The sequence below is a fragment of the Equus asinus genome, chromosome 11, assembly GCF_041296235.1.
Source record: "Equus asinus isolate D_3611 breed Donkey chromosome 11, EquAss-T2T_v2, whole genome shotgun sequence".
Classification (NCBI taxonomy): Eukaryota; Metazoa; Chordata; class Mammalia; order Perissodactyla; family Equidae; genus Equus; species Equus asinus.
Genome location: NC_091800.1, coordinates 21,389,558 through 21,413,818, shown reverse-complemented (window position 1 = coordinate 21,413,818; position 24,261 = coordinate 21,389,558).

Genomic DNA, 24,261 nt, shown 5'->3' with positions numbered 1-24,261 from the left:
GCTTAAAGGCTGGCCCTGGTAAGTGGCCCCAGCAAGGGCCTGTGTCAGCCCCAGGCTCAGCATCCAGGGCTCTCAGAGGCCATGGCCCTCACTGTTGCTGCCGCACTTAGTTTATAAGCCATGTCCGTGACTCGAGGCCAATGCAGCTGATCCTTTCTCAGCTCCATGGTGCCCACTTAACCTGGGGTTTGCACTCCCCCACGAAAAGCACTTGGGGGAAGTGGGGAGGGGGAGCATCCAGCCAATTCTACAAACTTGCTCTCAAATATCTCTGCCAGGAAAAGACAAAAAGTCACAAGGAGAGGGCCAGGCTCCTCAAGCACTCAAAGCTTTTCTATTTAAAAATGAAGAGGGACTAGCTGGTTTGTGAGATTTAAGAATAAACGGGAAACCAGAGCAGAGACTCCTAATGCAGGATTTACTGACAGTTCTCTGTGACCAGGGGCCTACCAACCTCAATTAACCAATTAACATCCTCAGGATCCTCTTCCAGAAGAAGGAGGGAAGGAAGAGTGTTCTCTGTGTAAACCTGGTGGTAAGAGAGCTGGCTCCCAAAAGGCAGGGAGGCCCTCATGTAAGAGGTGGAGGCAATTTCTTGCAACCTTAGGAACCGGGAGAGAGCAGGCAGGACCCAAGGAAATAAAACACAGCTGTCACCAGAGGCCAGGCAAAGAGGAGAGCATAGCCACTGCCCGGGATGAAGCACCCCGTGGGGCTCACTGTGGGCACTGTGTGCTCTCTTGCAAAAAGCCCTCCCTGAAAATCTGTGCTGAGCTAGAGATACAAGGAGTCAGATTCCAGAACCTGGACAATTGTAAGCATTTATACTCTTAATCCATAAAGTAGTCGAGGGGAGGGTGGCTGGGCATACGGAAAGTGGTGCCCGGAATGGCAGGTTGGCAGTGCTGACCACAGGTGTCCTGAACACAGATGTCAACGGCACAGCGTCCTCACAAGATCCGAGCCTACCGGGCACAGGAGCTGTTCCAACCCGACCTCTCACCCCAGCAGCCAGGGGTTGACTGGGCTTTCATCCCTCACTGTGTGGAGGGTGTCTGAGTAAAGCAGACAGAGCCGGGCTTCAGTCTGGAAGCCTGCCTGGCGTTTGCTCCAGCTCCACTGACCGATGTGCTGCCTGCCCGTGAATCAGCCTGAACCTTGCTCTGCAGTCTCTGCATCTGTAGACTCTTGGTTTATTTTGCAAAGATGTTACAAGAAGCCTTCTGATCATCCAGTGATCTAGTCCAAAGTGTAGTCTGGACCACTCGCATCAGAGCTATTAAAAGGCAGATTCCTAGGCCTGACCCAACTGAAACAGAATCTCTGGGGGAAGAACTAAGAAACCTGCATTTGAACAAACTCCCAGATGATTCTTACACACCTTCAAGACTGAAAGTCACTGAGTTCGAGGATAGGAGTTCAAACTCCTCAACATGGTTCCAGGGCCTTTACAATCTGCCTTTCGAGTCCAGTTCCCAGCCTCCTCCCCGCTTGTACACTACTGCCTAACATTCGGGTCCACGTTCCACAGGCCAGGCACTGTGCTAATGATATGCAGCCATTTAAGCTAACCCACAGCATCTCCACAAGCAAGTACCATTATCATCCCCATTTTACAGATGAGGAGACTGAGGCCTACAGAAGTTCACTAACTTGGCCACGATCACACAGCAAATGTGATGCAGAGGTCAGATTCAAATTCCCATCCATGGGATTGCAGAGTTCTCATTCCTAATCACCACCAATATACCATGTTCCGCATCCCCTCAACAATGCCTGGGTCGTCATGCCTGCTTGCCCTGCTCAGGTTGGCCCGTCGGCCTCACATGCCTCTCAATGCCTTTTCAAATATGTAGAATTCAAATGTCTTACCTGACCCCCAAACTTCCATGGACCCACCAGGGATGGAGTGTGAGCTATTCCCTCCTTTGGGCTCCAACAGTCTTTTGCTCATACTCTACTTCAACACTGTTAAAATTGCATTGTGATTATTTCTGTTCCAGTCTCCTTTACCAGGCTTTAAAAATTCCTAAGACACAGAGGATGTTTAGAGTAGGGAAACTGTTCTGTCTGATACTATAATGATGGATGCATGTCATTATACATTTGTCAAAACCCATAGAATATACAATACCAAGAGTGAACCCTAATGAAACTATGAACTTTGGCTGATCATGATGTGTCAATGTAAGTTCATCAGTTATAAATGCACCACTCTAGTGGGGGATGTCGATAGTAGGGGAGGCTGTGCATGTGTGGGGCAGAGGGCATATGGGGAATCTCTGTACTTTCCACCCAGTTTTGTTGTGAACCTAAAATGGCTCTAAAAAATAAAGTCTATTTAACTTTTAAAAATTCCTAAGACTATGGTATCCATCTCTGTAACCACACAGCATTGCAGACAGAAGAGGCTAAATAAATACACATTGAATGAAAGCATGAATGGAAGAACTGCTGCTTTCCCATGGGACTGAGGAAAACAGATCTGAGGAAGGTCCTCAGCCATGACAAGAGGCAAGGGGGAGACTATGAGAAGGGGTCAAGTAATGGAAATTTTGGAGGAAGTTTCGAAAGAAAGGAAGAGAGGCTGGATGTTCTGTCCCGAGGATAAGCTGAAGAATGCGGACTGCTCTGCACGCCTGGAGCTGTGAGGGACCACAAGAAGACCAGAGCGAAGAATGGAGGAGCCAGAGTAAAGAAGAAAGGAACAAAGATAGGGCAACGAGATGGAGGCAAACTGGAAAGTCCAAAGGGGCTTTGTGTGCAAATGCTTTTGAGCCCCGACCATTCCAGAAGGCAATCAGGGCAATTAGAGGGGAAAAGAGGACTCATGCTGTCAATCTCTGAGGGCAGAAAGGCAGTTTCTAGGAGCATCAGGGGACCATTCATCATCCAAATGGGATACAAAGGAAAAACTCAGCAAGTGGAATTACGCTGCAGGAACCCGGACTGTAATGTCACAGGGAACGATTCCAAGAGACGTTTTAATGACAATTCAGATGCCAGGGATCAAAGAGTATGACATAAGCTTTAGAAGCGGGGCAATTAATGATTTGTTTTGGAAGGAAAATCTGGAAGAAGAAAATAAATGAGTACTACCAGCTATGTGGTAATGCCCTTGAGTAGACCAAGGGGGGATTATAAAACCACATATCTTTGGAAATGAAATGGCTGCAAAAGAGACCTTGCACTCTTATATGTTGGCTAAATAACAGGTTAGGAGGATCACTCCATCATTCTGTCAATGTGTGCCCACAGTGTATACCAGAGTTGGTATTAGATACGCTTGGGTTGGAAACCAGCTCTTCCACTTACTAACTCTGTGAACTTGGGTGAGCTTCTCAGTCTCCCTAAGGCTCAGTTTCCTTATCCGTAAAAAGGAGATAATAGTACTCATAATAGTGCTTATCTTATAGGGTTGTTGTTAGGATCAAATGAGATAAAGTATGTAAAGTGATTTAGAATAGTACCTGGCAGAAACGTTCCATAAATGGTGGTGGCAGTGGTGGTATCACCATTGCTACTGTATAATTTCATAAAGATGTCCTTTTCATGTATACATGCCCTATGCCCCCAAGTAGATTTTACCTCCCAAAAGAGCCCTGCAAATGTGTCAGATTAGTCCAACTGAAGCAACTTAAGAATCTCTCTCTTATTCTGAGCCATCTCTCTGCAAGACAGTATGCTAAGCCTGATTAAAATTAAATTAAAATTAAAACCAAATAGGGTTCCTAGCCTACTTTAGCTTCCATTCTAGTGCCAGAAAGGAGGTGACAGGCCTCTCTATGGCCCAAGGCAGAGTTGCAGAAGTGCCACATGAGCTCCACAACCAACGGGCTCGGGGGTGAGAGGAGGGCGCGCTCACTCTCTGCTGGCATCATGGAAGAAGGGACAATTTACTAGACAGAGTCCTGACTAAATGAGTGAATGGAAACCAGAGACGCCGAGCCCCTGCACACCCCTCACAAATCAGATTTTAAGGACAACTGCAGATGGCCATGTTTTGTACAAAAAACCCTGGTCTGGGACAACTGGTCCAGAGGAGACACTTGACCAAGGTGACAACCCATTGTGCATCCAGGGCAGAAGAGATGGACTGAGCCAATCGGATATAATGTGGGAGAATATAAGTTGGGGCCTATGGCAAGACTGAGCCAGAAGCTTGGAGACAGATTCTGAAAGGAAGTCAAGATGTAGTGTTGGGGCCCTGGCTGACCTGCATTGTGAAGGAGCTGAAACTGGATGTTAAGCTGGGAGAGAAGAAAAATGTGATGAGAGAGAAACTGTGCAGTCCTTAAGAGTGAGAGAGAAGAACTGAGAAAGAATCAGAGACAGGCAGAAGGAAGGAGAGACTGACCAACAGAAGAGAAGGACTAATGGACAGACTGGCCAACAGACTGATAGAGAACAAATCTGACTGGCTGACTTTCCCTTCTTGCATTGGGTGCTGTGGTGGATGCGTGGCTGCTGAGTTGGGGAGATCTCCAAGGCGGGACATGGCCCGGGAACACTGCAGAAGTGACATCAAAAGTGAGGAGAGGGGGCCACAGCGGTCAATCTTTCCTTTCAAACTTCTCAACATTTTCATTTACATGATCATAAAAGCAACACATACTCCAGTCCGCCATCTTTGTTTTCCTTGCTCCATGCTGTTCCCAGGCCACCCGAGTCCTCAGTAAAGAACTGTCACACACACTTGACACTGTAAGAAGACAAAAAGCTACGATGGCATTCTGGTAAGAAAGCTGGGATAGGGATATACATCCCCCAAAGGGACAAGCATTTTTTACAGTAGTTGTTCAGTGGAGGCAGGATAATGGCTGATGTCACCACTGATGTGAATAGCGAGTAAGCAGCCCAGGCCTCTGCCCATGTCTTGGCCACAAACTAACTCTGTGATCATGGGCAATGGATTTAACCTATCTGGACATCTGTTTGTGAATTTGCAAAATGAGGAGGTTGAACTGGAAGTCTTCCAAGCTCGCTTGCAGTGTTGTTAATATTCTAGATTATGTGATTCTACGAACCCATGGTTATTTATACACCAGACTTTTTCACAACGCCCAAACGGTATTAGCCATCGTGCCAACCATGTCAATAATATTTTATTTATTATATTACTACGAAGTGAATAGGTTATTTATCTTCTCCCGGTACAACTTGTACTTGAATACAATTCCAACAAGCACAGTAAATCTCTTCTCCTTTGAACTCCCAAAGCATTTAAATCTAGACACCTCTTAGTGTACTTATCACATTCTGCGTTATGCTATGGTTATTCAGGAAAATGCCTCATTGTTCGTTACTAGATGTTCAGCTCTCTGAACGCTGCCTGGAAGCCCAGCAGCAGAAAGAAGAATGGAGCTGCTGGGACTGCTTCACCTTTGCAGCCCAAGAGCCCAGGACAGTGCCTTGCACAGAATTAATGCTCAGTGCATATTTAGGGAACAAAGGTGTAGTTGAGGAAAGTGTAAAAAGAGCATAAAAGGAATTTGTCAAATAATTCTAATGAGATCCACATCCTTTACTCCTCCTCCAACACACCAGGAGGGCTAACCTAAAACCTCTGCCTAGAACTAACAAACATTGACCCAATTTCATTGCAGATGACCCCCAGTCTCAATGCTGCTCAATGGTTTGGGGAGAAGCGCTGACTACGGACAAGAGGAATAGTTGCCAAGAGCATTGGAGGGGAAACAGGCAGTAGGACACATATAATTCCCAGTCATCAAACAAGTTTACGAGATGCCTGCAGTTACACAGAAGGGAAGATTATATGGTGCTGAAGAAACCAGACAGTATCGGGTCGGCGAGCAAAGCACTTTCTCAGCTGAGAAAATGAGAATTAGGGGAGAGAAAAGAGAGAGAGTTGCTCAAGGCAAGGCCCCTCAAGCCATAGTTTCTAATCATCCTGCAAGAAAGTTCAGATGAGGACCCAGTGGTTTTGTTTCAACAAGATCTCCGCAGTCCTGTTAATGGCCCCACAGCTCTCCCAAGCCCTCTGTCCTCTGCCTCTTTCCCAATTCCATGGAAAGTGCAACTCTCTTCCAATTCCCCAGCGAATGCTCTGGGTCTCTGTTAATAATCCACTTCCAAATGGCGCCTCCATGTCCTAACCCCTGGCCATTCTCTGTCCCACCTCCAGGCCTTGTCCCCCTGCCCAGCCTGTCACAGGACACTGGCCTCCTTTATCACCCAGCAGCCCCTGGGCTTGCTCTGGTCAAGAGCCCTCTCGTCCCCACCTCCCTCCATCCAGGAGCACTTCCTGTTTCTCTCCTTCTGCCTGAGCATCCCTCCACTATCCTGTCTCACATTTCAGACACCCTTCCCTCCCTCATTCCCTTCTCCCATTACTAGTGCCTGTTCTAGAAACACACTCAGTGAGGGATGATCTATCGAGTGATTTGGGGCGTCTCATACCACTGAAGTGTCTGCTAGTCTTGAGTTTTGTTAGCTAAATTTTTGTTTGTGTTAACTTGCTAGCTCCTTTTTACTTCCCTCCCATGTTTGTTCACATTAAAACACTTAGTGAGTTCACCCTTTGGGAGGGAGGGAGGAAGTTTACTCACTTGAAGTTGGATATAGCCACAGGGATGCCCAAGAGAGGGCCTCGAACCGACCATTGCTGGACCGATTGCACATGATCCCCAGCCCGCCGTGGGCCCCGGGGTCTAGACAGCAGCTAGCTTCTTTCCCAGCAACTGCCCTCAAAGACAGCCGGCCACAGATTTCAAGGCTGCTCACTTCTGACTGAAAAACTCCCATGGTTCGCTCTCTGGAAGTGGTGGGCAACAAGAGGCTGTTAACAAGTAGGACCTCTGTGAACTGTGCCAAAAATTCTATGCCACATGGTCACAGAATGCTGAAACAGGCTGCAAAGGCCAGCCTTACAAAAGAGTTAAACCAAGGCCACATCACCAGGCTGTTAATGCCTCCTGCGTTCAGAGCTGACAGGAACAGGACGTTCTAAAATGACTACACCCTTCAGCCACAATTCATCAATCACAGCACGGAACATCGAGCTTGGGGTTCCGACTGGTTCCTGAAAACTCCCTCTCTCACCTCTCTGCCAGGCTCCTGTTTTGTTACCAGGCTCCTAATTAGCTCTACGGAAACGAGAATCACTTCGGGTCTCGTCCCTCGCGTATCTTTTGTTCCACACATTGGCATGCGTGGCACAGAGAGCCCATGAGTGCGTAAACATGAACGTGATGGCCCAGGTTGGCTGCTGCTTATTCATCAGTCTTGATAACTGGCATATGTTCGGATTGCCACACAGGTTGTCCCTGAAACATCTGGCCAGTTGTTTACCTCCCCAGGTGCAGAACTGTTGGCAGGGCTCTCTCCTCGTCTCCCTTCAGCTCCTTCGCAAAGAAGTCCAGCCTCCCCCGTGGCATTTCTTCCCCGAGCTGTGTGGAAACCAACTGGAAACACCGCTGCCCCGCCCTGCTGCCGGCTCGGGTCCTGTATTTGTTGTCCCCACGTGTGCAGCCACATGCGTTTCTGTTTTTACTCTTTCCATTGACCTAGCCTGCCACCTTTTCTCTTCATTTATATCCTAGTGGCTGTTCTGCCAGTTCCTTTACCTTCTAAACCCATTCTTTGGCCCACAGGTGTGTTCATCTCCCCAGTTTATGCCTACATTGCTATCAACTGGCTTCTCGCTCACCTGAGGGCTTTCGCTCCATCCGGCCTTCCTGCCAAGCCTTTCTTCCCAAGAACGCCCTTAATTGCAGCAACATGTACTTACCACCCAAGGTTTCTCTGATGGGTGCAGGGCTTCTTCTAATCAGGGAGTTTATGCTTCAGCAAGATGAACCCAAATTTCAAATTACCTTCCGGGGTGCCCATGAGGGTTCACCAAATGAGTCCCACTGACGGAGCCACTTTTTTCTCTTACAGATCTCCACTCCTTTCCCCACACTAATTCCTCTGACTTACCTTCTTCAGTAAAGTCATATTTGCCACCTAAATCAGAACCCAGAATTTTCAGGAAGTTTCCATGACTAAAGCAATCTGCTCTTTGCAATATATCTTTTCCACTTTGATTCTGCCCACTGCTGCTGGTGCCCACCTCATTCCCACCCTCACTCTCCCTGCAGGCAGTCACACAGTGATGATGGTGAAGATGATGATAACGATGATGATGATGATAATGATGGTGAAGATGATGATGATGATGACAGCTAACATTTATCGAGCTTTGCCTACGTGCCAGGCACTGCCCTAAGCGCTTCACATATAAGATTCACCAGGTCTGCCCTCTGCAACTTATTTTAGTCTTTCTGAACTCTTACTTACCTGAGGAAAGCCACCAAAATGGGCAGAGGAGAGAAGTTTTACAATAACCAGCTGGATCAATGTAAATATCTCCAGATATCCTGATCCAGCAGGTGTGATCTTTAATCTATAATTCTCACCCATTCATGCCCTTACCTTCTTGGTCTTGAACATGTAACCTCGTTTTTAAGTTAAAAAGTAACATTTAGTCTTTAAAACTACACATTTTTATAATGATTTCTGAATTTCCAGTGGTAAATCAAGAGGACAGAGATTTGGAATAAGAATGATACATATTTTAAGTCCTCTAGCCTCTATGATTCTAGGTGTTTCTTAATGCTGCTGTACCTTGGTTTCCTCATTTATAACATGAAGACAATACAGACTTTGCAGATTTGGGGGAATTGCAGGATTTGATGTGTGTAAAGTACTTACGCAGTATCCTGCTCTAGCAGATGCCATACAAATATCCCCTCCATTTCTAAAACATTTATATTGTCTCAGGACAGTGGGTGGGGATGAAACGCACAGATTCTTTGCCACTGCATCTTCTTTTCTTAGTGCAAGGTCTCTCCCAGAAACCAGGAGAAATCTCCCCACGTGATATACAACAAAGAAATCCCCTTGTCACAGCATACCACAGGGCAGATTTAATAAGACAAACTAACAAGTGTTTTATATTCTGCCCCAAGCAAATAGCAGGCGTAAAATCTTAACCAGCCCCCCACTTCCCCAGCATCCCTCGGTGAGTTTACTTTGGGATCCTTGATAGGACTTGCCTTCTGGCTTGCTCACCAAGTTCAATGTCTTCTTGATCCCAGAACACCACAGAATTCTCCCTGGGCACTTGAGAAAACCAGGTCTAGAGCAGTGATCCTCAAAAGGTAGTCAATGGACCAGCAGCATAAAAATCATCTGGGAGCTGGTCAGAAATGCAAATTCTCAGGCTGCTCCTTAGACCCCCTAAATCAGAAAGTCTCGGGGTGGGACCCAGCAATCTGCATTTTAATATACTTTCTAGGTGATTTTGATGAAGGCTCAAGTTTGAGAACCGCTGGTTGAGATATTAACGTGGGAATTTCCTCCTAACAGAATCAGTGGTGGCAATTCCAGCAATACAGAAGCAGGTGAAAGACTGTAACCTCTGGGGCACGTTGTCAGTTGCCTCTGCATGCACAGCCACTCACCAAGAAAGGGATTCACCCTGCCTCCTCACGGAGCAGCATCCTTCCCACTCATGGCCTCTCTAGCATCTCTCCTTGCTGCTCTAGTCTAGGAGAGACCAGCACAACTGCGGACAGAGACCTGAAAGCCCAACCCAGGTGCTCTTGTTATTGCTCAAAGGCAAGATTTGTTATCTGTTACTCCCAGCATCACCCTACTCATCCTGAGACAGGCGAAGCACATCCCACTTGCACCTGGCTTCTTCTTATTCAGACCCCAGTGGAACTGATCAATTAAAGGTGCTATCAGTAATCACACCAGCCACCCACTCTCCCAGGTGGGGCTCTGTCTTCCACAGCCCCATGAGCCTGGTTGACCAGATAGCTGCACCACAATTCCCCCAAATCAGCAGGAAGCAGGGGAGAGGTCAGGGCTCGGAACTCTGGCTGTAATTGATAACCCAAGGCATGCATCCCCAACACCCTCGTCCCTCCACAGAAAATCTTCCTTATCAAGACTGCAGATGAACTCTTCGCCCAAAATCCAATGGACTCAGCTGTCATAGCCCCATATTTCTTCCTGCCTCAACCCTAAACGCCTAAGGACCTCTTCTTCCTCTCACCACTCGCCATCCCCACCCTCATCCCCCAAACTCACTGCCTACTGTTTCACCTTATACTTCAGTCAGGAGAAACTCACAGTCCATGTTTAAAATTAGCCAGCAGGAAACTCAGGAGACCGCAAGTTTGACTGGAAAGGAAGTTATAAGGCAGGCCTAAGACCATGAGAGAATTGTCGGAATGATTCCGTTATCAGAGGTTTCCTTCAGGAAATTAGAGAACTAAAATCTATGGAACTGACAATATAGTTGACCAGGTACGTGGCCACCTTCTCTTCCCTGACTCCTTCATTTCCCGCTGAGAATCTCTGCCTTAGCCTCTTTCTCCTTAGCTTTTTCTTCGGTTCCATGAGCCACCAGTATTCTTCCAAGTAATTAATTAAGGGAGCCCAAGCAGGTTTCTCTTGCCTGCCTGAAGCCTGATGGACATCCCGTTGTCAGAGCCCCACTCAGCTCTCAGCTCTTCCACGAAGCCCCTCTCAGATCCGCTCCCAGAGCTCCTGCATACCTCATTTGGACATCACTGATAACTAATGTAGCAATACATACATGTGCCATATGTGCATGGCCAGGCGGGTCAGGAAAAATCTGTGGCATCAGAAGAACCTGCATTTGAACACTGCCTCTGCCACTATTAACTCTGTAACTGGGGGAAGTTATTTAACTTACTCCATGAACTTCAGTTTCCTGGAGATTATATGCTTATCATGAAGAATAAAAGAGCAACAAATGTAAGGAGCCCAGGACACTCTCTGCCAACTGCTAGGTACACAACCAGTGTTCCTGCCCTCCCTATCTACTTGCTATCCCCTCTCCAGTTTGATTGCTCTTAGCTTAGACCTCTGTCTCTAAGCACATAGTAGGTGTACTTTGTCTTTAACGTTGTCCGCTGGTGCTGAATCCTGATCCAAGCTATTCCCTGTGGATGCTTCAGAATCTGGTTTAAGCTGCAGGAGCACTTTAAAATTCTATGATTACAGTATTATGGGCTATAATTTTATTTGCTATGAGTTGTATTTGGAGCAAATGTCTCTAACTGTATTTTTTTAAAGCTTTGTTTGGGTTGTTAGTCTATTAATATGCAGCTCCAGAGAAGCTAAGAACTAGGAGAAAACTATAGGAAATCGAAGGCAGGATAAAATTCTATCCAAGTGTTTAATCGCCCTTACAGTCATGTTATTCTTAATGATGATCTAAATCTTTCCATAATTTAGTCTTATTTTCTATCACACTCTGCATTTTGCATAATTTATTTGAAGATAGTCTTTGAGCCACTTTTAAGCTTTTATCTCCAGTTTTTTTACACTTGTCTCCTAGCGGCTCACATTTATCAAAGGATAGTTATATACTAAGCACTATGCAAAGCACTTTGCATATGTTATTCTAATTAACTCACAATCATTCTATGAGTATCCCTTATACCATACAAATGTTGTTATTATTATGTCCATTTTATGAATGAGTAACTCTAAAAGAGATTGCGGTACTCGCCCAGGGTCACCCAGCAAGTAACTGATAGTACCAACATTTGAACCTGGGTCGCCTGACACCAGTGTCCACGCTGCCTCACAGACTCTAGTTCCTCAGCCTCTTCGCTTTTAATACTCTTAATGGCCTTTCTCCCATTTCTCTTCATCCATCTTGATGACTGTTCACCAATACTGATAAGAACTATCCTAATGCTAAGAAAGGGAGAAAGATCTCAGCGTGCAGGGGAACCACGTTTACAGCACAGAAGAGCCAATTGACAGGCATTAAGAAAAGCTGGACTTAATGTAACTCAATAATTGCTGGAATTACTGGACAAAGACTGTGGCAGCTCGAACTCCAAGCCAAAGTCCAACACCAAAGAGCCACTGCTAGCAATTAATAATGACTCTGATCTGATGAGCATCTACAATGTCAAGGTGTTTTCCAGCACCAGGTGCCCTGCAGGATGGCTCTTGCAGATAAGGAAATGGGAATTCAAAGAGATTAAGTGACTTGCCCACAGTCACACAGCCACAAGTGGCAGATCTGGTACCTGTTTTGTTCAGGCCTCTGTTTTAGCTCACAGCCTGTGCTCTTTCCCTATGCTCACCTTAGTGAGCTGAAGGGTTCTGGCCATGTATTCTCCAGAACTCAATAAAGGATGGTCCTAGGCAACACTCCTTGTCTACGCCAGGGGCCTGGTGGGAGTGTGGGGTGCACACTCTTCCCATGACATAAGGAATTCATTCATACCACGTCTACCCACCCACACCTCAGCCTTATACTCTTTCACCCACACTCATTTGGTAAGTGGATGCCATAATTTTAACACCTTACATTCACAGAAGGCTTTGCGGGTCACAGAGGAGTTTTCACTGTGAAACTCGAGTGAGCTTGGTGAATTAGTGAGAGCCTCCTAGCTCCTAATCTAGTGCTCTTCCCACTTTGCTCACTATCTCTAGTCAAAACTGTGCTGTCTGCAGAGAAAAATAAAATAAAATAAAACTGTGTTGCAGTGGGTATCAGTAGAGACAAATTAAAACCTAATTTCTCCTATACCTACCTAGGGCACTTTTTAGTCTTTTTTACACTACGGTGAGGGGACAATTTGCAAATTATCTCCTTAGAGTTACGTCTCAAAATCCAATTTGTGAAGATGCAATTGCCAGAGTGCCTCATAAGGCTGCCCTCAAATACTGGACATTGAAAGAGCATGTGTCCAGGCGACTAAAATGACCACAATGACTTTCCCAATTTTCTTTGGTCCCATAGATGACCATGCTGAAAGGCTGGTGACCTGAGATTGCCTGTCACTCTCCATGAGTAGAGGAAGTAAATGGCTAAATAGCAGAGAAAAGATAGAAACATCTTCAAGGGCTTGTAAATGTGGGATCCAAGTTTTTCTCTCTTGGTGGCCTTTGAAATCAAGCCAGCTGCTCAAGCAGAAAAGAGTCATTGGCTTTCTCACTGGGGTCTATTGGTCAGGCCACGTGTTGGGTGTTCTTTCTGCTGAGATTAAGGGGCTAGAATTGCATCAATAGCATAAAAGAGGCTTTATTCGTGGGAAGCATCCAAAATAGAAATGTTGCTGTAAAAGTAATTAGACTTGAGTTTAAAAGGATCAGTTCCTCATTAAGGGTTTCCCTCAAAGGCTTTTTACAAGCTTGCAACTTGAATCTAATCTCCACTGTCAGCTGTAGAAGGGAGGAAGGCACAGATGGGCATTCACATACTAAGAAGTATGTGCTCTGGCTTCACTGATAAAGCGTAATGAGGATTTTGCTGTACATAAATATAAATATACGCTCACTGCCACTATCTCCCCCCATCCCTTAAAAATGTAGATAGACCCTGGAGATCAAAGTCAACACTTTGCGCTTATAAAAGCTGGAGGAAAATTCTTTAACCATGATCAGAATTGTAATTGGTTATTCTCAGGAGCCCAAAATGTCAACGGAAACCCTTCCCTTTCAGCATTCCTTGTAATTCCCTTTCAGCACGTACTGGGTATGTATCTGGCTCTGTTCTAGGTTTGGGAATACAAACATAGATAAGACACCTTCCTGCACTCCAGGAACTCAGACTTAAGCAGGGTTTCTCAAAGTATGTACCCATTGGTACCCACGTGGCACTGTGGGCTCCTGGGAGATTACTGCAAAACATTAGGCAGCGAGTCTAGTTTTCAGATTCTGTGTAGAACCACTGAATCAGAACTTAGAATCTCTAAGAATGGACTCAGGAATCTTTGTACAAATCCACCTGTTGATTCTTATGCACACAAAAGTCGTTGACACCCTAATTTCAAAGCATTTGTAAATAACTTGTAATTTTCCTTCTGACAGCCTTCAAATTCTGGGCTTTAGATTGCCAACCCATCTCTTAAGAGAGCAGGGACGAGCATCTGCATTCCACATGAGATCGTGGTAGGGCGTGACAGCGGTGGACTTCACCGTTTGATTATGATAAGCCTTCCTACATGCTGCCTTTTCTCACTGAGTCTCTACACTTCCCATATTTCACATGGCCCACAACAACCCCCACCCCTCCACCCCTCACTGCTTTATCTACCAGTAGGAAACATTCTGGTTTGGGTAAGAGTGAAAAACATGTTGGAATCAGACCTGGGTTTGAATCCTCGCACTTTTTCCTATCGGCTGTGACACCAGAGGCAAATTACTCGGCCTTTTGTTCCCTTGTCTGTAAAATGGAGATGATAATAGTACCAAATAATCCAATTTGGGATTGGATGAAATAATGCGTACAGAAAGCACATATACGGCTTGACATACTCTAGGCATTTAATAAATGTTGTTAGTGTGGTTACCAAAGTCTTGGTGGAACTCTTTTGGATTAATGACTCGGAGCTCAAAAGATCTCACAAAATTCACAACAGGCTGGTCTTTTCCCTGAAAGAGACCTCAAAAACCATGAAATGTAGGCACCTAAGTGGGTGGACGATGATATACTTCTCAACTGTGCCTTGGAGTCAGCAAATTGTGAGATAGTACAATTTGTGGCTGGGGAGGGAGGGTGATATATAAAATTAACATGTTTAAAAATTAAATTTATAAAACACACAGGTATACCACGCCTAAAGTAAACCAGATATATAAAAATACAGATTTATTATGCATATATTTATCAAAAAATAGACATTTAGCTCCCTAAAATATTTAACATATGATTTTATTTACGAAATATTTACCCAAATGCAAAATTTCAGGAGGGTATCTATTACATAGTTCAAATAGGATTACCAGATTTAGCAAATTAAAACACAGGATTCCCAGTCAAATTTGAATTTCAGATCAACAAGAAATATTTTTTTAGTATAAATAAGTCCCATGCATACTTGGCTACCTTCACTACAAAGCATGACTATTTTTCACATAAGTTCATGACTTTAATTCAATTTCCTTAGTAAGCTTTATGCTAGGAAAAGAAAAACTCATTAGAAATAAACTTATCACTAGTCAGGTGAACTAACAAAATTGTAAGTGCGATGAGAAATTAATGAAACCAGATCCATCACAGGAATCAAATTAACCCAGAGTTTTCCTTCAAATGCTAGGAAAGAATGTCCCTCTACGCCTAGAGAAATTCCTGCTATAATCTGTACATTGTAGAGAGCTATGTTAGCACTAGAGGAATAGATGGACGATAAGTTAACTTCGGAGAAATTAGTTGTAAAGATCGGGAGCCAAGGTTCATCCTGTAATCTGGGCTCAAGGTTCAAACTCGCTCTTTCACAATGAAGGAACCCTGACCCTGGGTTCCTTGCCTCCGAGTGTGTGATAACCAACACCCCCACGTACATTTTCTTCCATTCCTTGTATTCCCTCTAACTTGAGATCGGGTAAAATGCTTTTTCTTTAGTTTACAATACTCTTTCACGTTACCAAAAGAAAGCAACTCTCATTTTGGAACTGCCAAATAGTTTCCATGGTGAAAGTTTAAGTAGTTTTTAGTCTCTAATAATCTTTGCATAGCAGTGGGATAGGAAATCAAAATCCAGAAAATTTCAGGACCCTTCATTTTGCTTTATATTTTCCAAAATATTCCACATTAATGCTGGCACGTTTTTAATTCCTCCCAAATTGGTAAGCCACCATATAGTTAAGACATTATTCCACTGGAAATGAAAATACTCCAGTGATCAGACGGAAACTAGAGAGGTAGCAGGAAGAACATTAATCTTGGAATCAGGAGACCTGGCTCGCATTCCCACCTTGGCCGCTCGCAGGCTGTGTGGCACCAGACAAGTCAGGTTCTCTCTCTGGGCCTCTGTTTCCCCATCCATAAATGAAGTTTCCTACAGAGTTTTTGTAGTCTGATATTCTGCAATTCTCAGTCTAGTAATTTGAAGTCAGATCTCTCATCCTTCACTGACTATAGTATTTTTAGAAAATCTCCTCTTCCCCGTTTCTGGAAGCCTGCTGAACGCATTACACCACCCCCACACACCTCCCATTCTGAGGAGGAAGTCGTGATCTTCAGAGACCACTTTGAAAACAACTGTCATGCAGCTCAAGAGAGTACTGAGCTCCAAAAATGGCTTTAAATGACCATCACTGTCAAGGAAGGAACAATAACAGGGGGGAAGAAGCACATGAGAGAGCTGTTGTTAAAACTCAGGCTGGAGCCATTGAAAAGGGCTGAAGACTGAAAACCCTGAGTTGGCTAACAACTGGAGAGAGGGTCAGGAAACCACGGCCCACAAGGAATTGCAGGGGAAGGAACTGACAGAGCCGACCCAGGGAGACACGAGTCTTGCCTTCCCAACTTCTGGGGCCTGTTGCAGGTCCACCAGCGCCCTACCCTCACTCCCAGCTCAGAAATTAAGGCCAGCCACCTCTGAGATCACCTCTAGGTGCCCCACGTCCCGGTGAACGAAAGGCAAAAGCTGACTCTGGCCCTAGACTCCGTCCCCTGCTCCGTGCCTGACACCTGCCTCTGTAATAATCTGAAGGGCCAAAGACATTTGGGGACATACAGCAAGAGAGGACTTTTTTTCCCTCACATCCCTTCAAAATTATTTTTAGAAGTGCTTGCCCTCATAAACAATGTGTCTTTTGAGTTATTTCTTCAAGAGCGGTTATGAATTTCCTGACTCACATTGTGATGGGTGACGAAGGGTCAGATGAGTTGGGGAACAATCTCTAACCTGATATTACCATATCACCTTCTCTTCCATGCATCCTCCCAATCCTCCTCCCAGGAAATAGGAAGAAAGGCAAGATGTTCCTCAAGCCAGGGGTTGTTAGGGTAGGATGGTAACCTTGGGTGGTATCTCTGTGCCAGAAGGAATTTCTGTTCATAAGGAACAGGGACATAGGCAGAGTAGTAGTGTCGTCTCAGAAGGATTTCCGTCCAATGTGATTGAGAGAGAATTAAAGTTCCTGTGCCTGAAGAGGTGAGCTGCAGCTATGTGACAATGCTTGTCTGGGACAGCTGTGGTGGGACATCCTATGTGCTGCTGGTTGGCTAAGTTGATGGTGACAGAATTCTCAGTCCCCCAACACGTGCCTCATGAATGAGATGTGCTGAATCCACACACATGTAATTTTGTCCTTCTGTCCTTCTGCCTATTAGTCATTATTGACTTTCTGAAAAGCAAAAGTCAGTATTTCTGAATTGCCAGGGCTCACCTCGGAGAAGGCTAATGGACAGGTGGGTCCTGGGAGACCCAGCAAAGGTGGTAGCTGCCAGTGAAGGAAAATGGTTTCTGTTAGAACCCAGAGTAGTGGCACATTTTTCTCTTTTCATTGAAAATATAAATATATATATGTCTATATTCTCCTGTCACTCAGCTCAGTGGAGCTCTTAAGCCTATTCAGAGGAGTTTCTCCCAGGAATTCCTTAAGCTTTTATGCAGTCTACAATCTTTGAAAGACTTGAGTATGTTTCATGATTATTTTTCCTTTTTGATGTCTGACCAAGATTCTGGTTATGTTCATTCCCCGTTTAGTTTGTCTTTTTGGTTATTATCATTTTTACTCTCGTCATTTTTTGAGAAGTAAATCTTTGCAAGGGAAGTCAAGAAACATCATAAAAATCTCATGATCACATTAAAAAGTGAAGCAAACCCCTCTCTGATTTTATTTATTTATTTATTTATTGGTCTCTAGGTAAGGAGATCTCTGTGCTTTAGGAATATTTTTACCTTGTTTTGTAAATAAAGGTGCTCAAAGCATCAGTGAGGAGGGTATTTACCCATCCCCTGTCCTCATGGTCGATGCTGCATCACACGCAGCAAAATGATGTAACAACCGTTGCTCAGGAAGTGGAAGATGATGCAGCTGGTGGGGCATGTGCCCCTGGTTCCAAGGTGACTTGAAAAGATGGATACGTGTCTACAGACTTTTCTTGGTACGATGCCTGCATTGTCTAGAAACCATTTGCAAGGCCAAATGTTGCATGCCATTCTCTCAGCCTTGTGAAGTTAAAAAAAATCCACTCTCCTCATCTCTCATTACGGGCCCTTTTGGTTGGGGCTATAGATTCCCAGCTGCCTGGCAGCTGTCATTCTGCTTGTTTACAAATTCAGCAGCTTTTAAGCAAGGTTCTACGGTGCCAGAGCATCCTATAAGGCCACTCCAGAGGCCCCTCCAGAGCAGGGGCTCTGTATCCATTCCCTGCCATGCTGAGAGATGTCTGCTGGAGCATCGAAGCAATGCGGAAGGCTGCCATGGCCCCAGACCATTTCTAAACTACATCCCTGATCATTCTGCAGATTAATTAAAATCTGCTGTGGCCTTGGGCCCTCCCCACCAAGGCAGAAATCAGACTTTTGAGCCCCAGCTCCACCATGCGTTTGATTTGAGGTCACAGATGGTTACTTGCTTGCCATACAAATAAATCTCATTAGGTTGCCACTATCATGGAAATAAAATTTGCAGTGGGCTACATGAGGAACAGGTCCTTTAAGTGTTTGGGATTGTGTTTTGTGGTTTGTCTTAGAGCAAATTTCCCAGGGCAGGTGAATGTGATGGAAAGAGTGGCTACTGGAAAGAGAACAGGCTCTGACACCAGCTGGAGGTGGGCTGGAATCCCAATTACTGGTGAAATAACCTTGAATCAGATGCTTCACCCTCATGCGTTTCGATTCTTGTGAGGATGGAATAAGAACATACACACACAGGCAGTGGTCGTCAACATGTGTTCCCTGGACCAGCAGCATCAGCCTCACCTGGGAACTTGCTGGAAATGCACACTTTCCAGCTCCACCCCAGAACTCTTGTATCAGAAACTCGAGGATGGGGCCCAGCAGTCTGTACTTTAACAAGCCTTCCAGGTGATTCTGATGCCATATAAGGCCTCTAGCACAGCACATGGCACTCATTAAAGCTAATTTATTCTTGTAGAAATTCTAAATACAATTAATAGTTCTGAGGGCTGATTGATTTGGAGCCTAATACATCAACTAAGCACATTGCTGACGCCCAGATAAAATCTCCGCTCTCAGGAGTAGAATCCCTCTGCGGCTGTGCACGCCCCCTGGTCAATCTGTACTCGGTATAAATTAGCTGAGGTGCAGATCTGAATGGTACGGTAAGCAGATGCCTGTATGGATGAAAGGGACCTCAGGGAGCAGCATTCAGGACACTGCCCACTCTCCCACCCCCATCCAAACACTCTCCAGGCCAAGAGTAGGGAGCTCTCCTGGCCCTGGGGAGGCACAAGGAGAACAACCCGCAACTCTGATGCTGCAAATGTGAAAATTCCAACACTCCAAGGGAAGCTGTGTGCCGCCTGCTTCTCTGCCTTGGCGCTGGAACCTGAAAGACCCTCAGGTGGGGCCACCAACACTTGCCATTTTTTTGTTCCTTCATTGATGGGTTTCTGTTTGGTTGCAAGTTGTGAAAGAATTTTTTTTTATCCCTCAACGTGAACCATATCCATGTCATCGTCATGGATGCCTGAAGTCTGGAGAATGTTACATGACAAATCTGTGATGTGCCGACTCCAGGAAGTCATCCTCTGGGCTGTGGACTCATCCCATCATTCCTAGGCGGTGACGGGGACTGGCCTCTGGGTCACTGGCTGTGAGGAGAAGGCTTCTCAACAAGTCATCTAGGAGTGCGTGAAATGCACCTACCCTGAAAAAAAAGGATGACTGAGTTCTCCAGACGAAGGGTATCCAAGAATTTTTTAATGGAAAAAAATTGACCTGCTTTGGAGGTGACAAAGGTGAAAGATCTCATGTGGCAAATATGAAAATGTCAAGTACCAGGCAGAAAGGAAGATGTTGCTCATCACTGGCCGCAGGGCCACTGACTACAGATATCAAATCCAGATGTGGCCTAGAACCATGAGCCAGGAATCTCCACCAAATAGTAAGAGTAACCCAACAATCCGTCTCATATGAATTGAATAAATAAACATCAATCATCCATTCATTAAGCAAATATTTACTGAGCATACACTACATCATAGGGCTGCGCTGCAGCCTGAGGGCACAAGTGAGATTGGAGAGATGCAATAAATGGGCAATGACAAGTTGAGAGGGGGTCGTGTGGAGGGAGAGCCTCCCAGAGGAAGCGAGGCCGAAGCAGATGTCTGCAGGATCGATGCTCTTCACCAGGCAGACTGACAGGAGCACAGGCAGAAACTGTCCTCTGCAGGGCTGGCACCCCGAAGGAAAGACAGCAAGGCATCTGGGCGAAGTGAAGGGGAGTGGAGCCGAGGGGCCAAGTGAGAGGGGACAAAGGTGGCGAAAGAAGCAGGGATCCATGGCGAAGGACCTCCTGGGCATGCTCAGGGCTGGGAATGTATCCAAGGGCCCTGGGAAACCGCTGGAGGTTTGTTTGTAAGCAGTGAGCCAACTGCACCGGCCCAGCCTGGCAGGGGGTGAATCCTGGCATAGGCAGGGGGTGCAGAACGGGTCCTGAATCTCAGTTCTATCACTTATTAGCTTACGTCCTTGGGCACATTTCTCAACTTTATGCTTCAATTCCCTTGTCTATCAAATGAGAGTTTCATTATCTTATAGGGTGGGATAAGGAATAAATGGGATAAATGTATATGAAACAGTACAGTGTTTGAAATGTAGTAAATTCTCAATAAGTATTAGCTGTTATTATTATTATTATTAATGTAATAAGGCAAATATTATTAACTTGGGGTTAACAGCTTTTGCCCCTCCCCCTGCCCATCAAAGAGAATTCTGCAAATTTTCCCTCCTCTTTCTCCTTTTCGCAAGAAAGGGTTCTCGCTCTCTGGGATTGGGGCTACACAAGTCATCTCTCCACCATGATGGGGCTGGACCCTGAGGCAAAGGGAGTAGAAAGAAGTCTCCTTGATAATCCTCCCCAGTGTGTGAAAAGTGTCTATCCTGAAAAAGAGAAGATAGGGAGTTCCCTAGATGAGGGGTTTCCAAGATCCTTTTTAGTGGGGAAAGAAAAATGATCTGCTTTGGTGGGGAGGAAGGGAAGGATGAGAGAGGAGGAGGGAAAAGCAATGAGGAGGGAAAAGCAATGAGGAGATCAGGATGAGAAAGGAGTCTGGGGGAATCTGTGACGTGCTGCGGAGCAGCTGGGGGTGAAAGGAAAGTGGGCAGGAGAGGCGAGGCAATGCAATTAAGAGTTTCATTGGAACCCTTTTTAAGTTTTTTTCTAAAGACGCAAAAATAAAATTCCCTTTTAATTAGTTTGGCTCTTGTCCTGCATTTCTTTCAGATTGACTCTACGTGGAGACCAAGCCGTCGAACCTTCTCCGCCAGGATTTAGTGGGGTTATAGTATTAATGCTGAATATGGGTATATGAATACCTACCCCCCAGGGCTACTCTTAGGATTAAATGTGGTAATGCATGTTGTATCCACAAGCTTTCGCTAGATTATGCTGCAAACAACCCCCAAATCTCAGTGGCTTACAACAACAAAGGTTTATTTCGCGCTCCTGTTACATGTTCATTGTGGTTTGGCCGCACATCTTTATTCTGGGAACCAGACAGCCGGCTCCACCCCTCTCTGGGCCTGGCAGGGCTGGTGTGGAGGGAGGAAAGGCAGAACCCGCAACGACTCTCAGAGCTTCTACGCAGAAGTCTGTCACTTCCAATCCCATTCCATTGGCCAAACTAGTCATACTTGTCATCATTAGGGTGGGGCATGTGACTGTCCCACAGGGAGGGGCAGCAAGCACTCGGGAACAAGAACGGAATCTGCCACAAATATGAAGTGCGTAGGACATTGCCTGGCATGCGGAAATTCCTCAATAAATTATGAAAATCCTTCACATCTATCTGTAAAATGGGGAAATAACAGTACCAGCCTCACAAGGGAGTCTAAGGGTTAGGAGAGGTAATACACACGGGGCCTGGCTAAGTTGCTCAACAAATGACAGCTACGGGCGAGGTTCTAAGGGAACAGGACACCCTGGGCCCAGGAAGGGGACACAATCTGGCAGTTGAAGAAGGCCACAGCAAGGGAGCATGTGCTGACCTGAAGCTATAAAGAATCTCTGGGGCGCCGATGGGAAAGGATGTTCCTGTCTCAGGAGGTCAGAGACCAGAGCAGGACCCCGGAGGGCCAAGGGCTGCCTGGGAGCAGGAAATGCCAATTACTCTCCCGCCAGAGAGGACAGCCTGCAGCCCCCATGCAGAGCAACAGAGAGCTCGCTGTTTGTCCAGTTCTCCTGGGCCTCAGGGCCAAGCTGTGGGCGCCGACAGGAAGCTCAGGGCTGCCTGTGTCAGAGAGGAGCTGGCACCGGCCACTCCCTGCTATGGGGTGCCTCAGCTCAAACCAGTCGCCCCTCCCTTTCCCACACCAAAGAAGAAACTCTGGGCCTTCCAGTACCCAGCCCCTCTCCGCTCAGGCCAGCAAGGCAGGGCCAGGTCAGGATGAAGGTCAGGGGCCACCGGCCTTCAAGAAAAATGCATTTAGAACAGGTTTGTGTGGAGGAGTCGCTCCCATTCCCTAAACCCCCATCTCTACCATCCTCACCACGTGAATCTCCGTGGGATGTCCTTACCCCTCCCCAAGCTGCTCTTCCCACCTGCTTTCTCATTCATTCAATCAACTAACATTTACTGGGAACGCTTCAGGTGGCAGACTCAATGTGGTGCCACGGATAGAGCAGTGAACACAGACTGCCTCTGCTCCTGTGCATGCTCCAGTGCTCGTGCTCCAGTGCATGCTCCAGTGTTCATGCTTCAGGGCATGCTCCAGTGTTCATGCTCCAGTGCATGCTGCAGTACATGCTCCAGTGCTCATGCTCCAGTGCATGCTCCAGTACATGCTCCAGTACATGCTCCAGTGCTCATGCTCCAGTGCATGCTCCAGTACATGCTCCAGTGCTCATGCTCCAGTGCATGCTCCAGTACATGCTCCAGTGCTCATGTTCCAGTGCTCATACTCCAGTGTTCATGCTCCAGCACTCATGCTTCAGTGCATGTTCCAGTGCTCATGCTCCAGCACTCATGCTCCAGTACATGCTCCAGTGCTCAGGCTCCAGTGCAGGAGAAAGACAAGAGCCGAGAGGAAGACATAAAGCATTTCCTATGTTGGCTGACGGCATGCTAAGGAGCATAGGAATGGAGTGCAATTTTTGAGTGTGGCACAGAAGGCCTCTCTCGGACAGTAAAGACGTAAAGAAGCTGAGGGAAAGACGTTCAGTCAGAAGACTCAGCAAGCCTAAGGGTGAGCCTTTTGTTTTAGGAAAAGGACGAGGGCCAGTGTGGCCGCAGTGAAGGGAGCAGAGGTGCAGCAGCAGTTGATTCAGGGTTTCCTTCCTCCCCCAGTTGACTCTCCCCTTCTCTCAGGGCTACCGATTAGGGAAGCAGCCAGCAGCCTCTCTGCGATTCTGTTTTGGTCCCACTGAAGCTCTGTTTCCTGGAGCCACATGACTGCACTCTGACATGTCTGTGGACAGTCGAGCAAGAGGCCTAGCTGGAGCCCGTGTTTCTGGCTGTGGGCCTGGGAGTCTGGGGGCCTTGAGTCAGACAGACTTGAGTTTGAATCCTGGTTCTGCTCTACTCATCGACTTTGGTGGAGCTGTGGATGGTCCTCCTGTGGCTGCCCAGCCCACTCTAAGGTCACAGTCAAGGACAAGCTAACAGTTTCCTGGTCCCCCCACCCCCCGAAATGTGCCTGGTCCTCACCAGGGCAGACAGGAAGTGCTGGAGAGCAAGGCTCATGCTCTTAATGAAGACCCAGGGCCCTCCGGCCTCAGTGGGCTGTTCCGCACAGTCTCAGAGGGGCCTCAGTAGAACGAAGCCCGTGTCCCTGCAGTGTAAGTGTCATTAACACACCTGACTTACTTCCCCTCCCTTCCCCAGCGCGTGTCCCCATTCCATCCCAAATAAACCACCTGCAAGGAAATCCTTATCTTGGGGTCGGCTTTGAGGGAAACCCAAATTAAGCCGCCAGCCACGTGAATCTGGGAGAATGATGTAAAATCTCTGAGCCTATTTCTCCATCTGCATAATGGGGACTATGAAGAGTAATGAAGTACCAGTGGAGAAATGACTAACACGTCATGAGGAGTAAAAGGCTGAAATCGTGAGGCCGCTAGCCTTGTGCCTGGCCCAGAGCAGGCAGGCAACAAAACGTGACTCTGAGGAACGAATGAGATCATGTATGCGAGATTGCTCTACAAACTATCGGTCATGCTACAAATGCACACGGGCAGCATTGCATGGGGTTCAGAACATGATGTCCATGATCAGACCAACTGTGCTTGATTCCTCTTTCTGCGTCTTACCAGCTGTGTGACTTGGGGCAACTTACT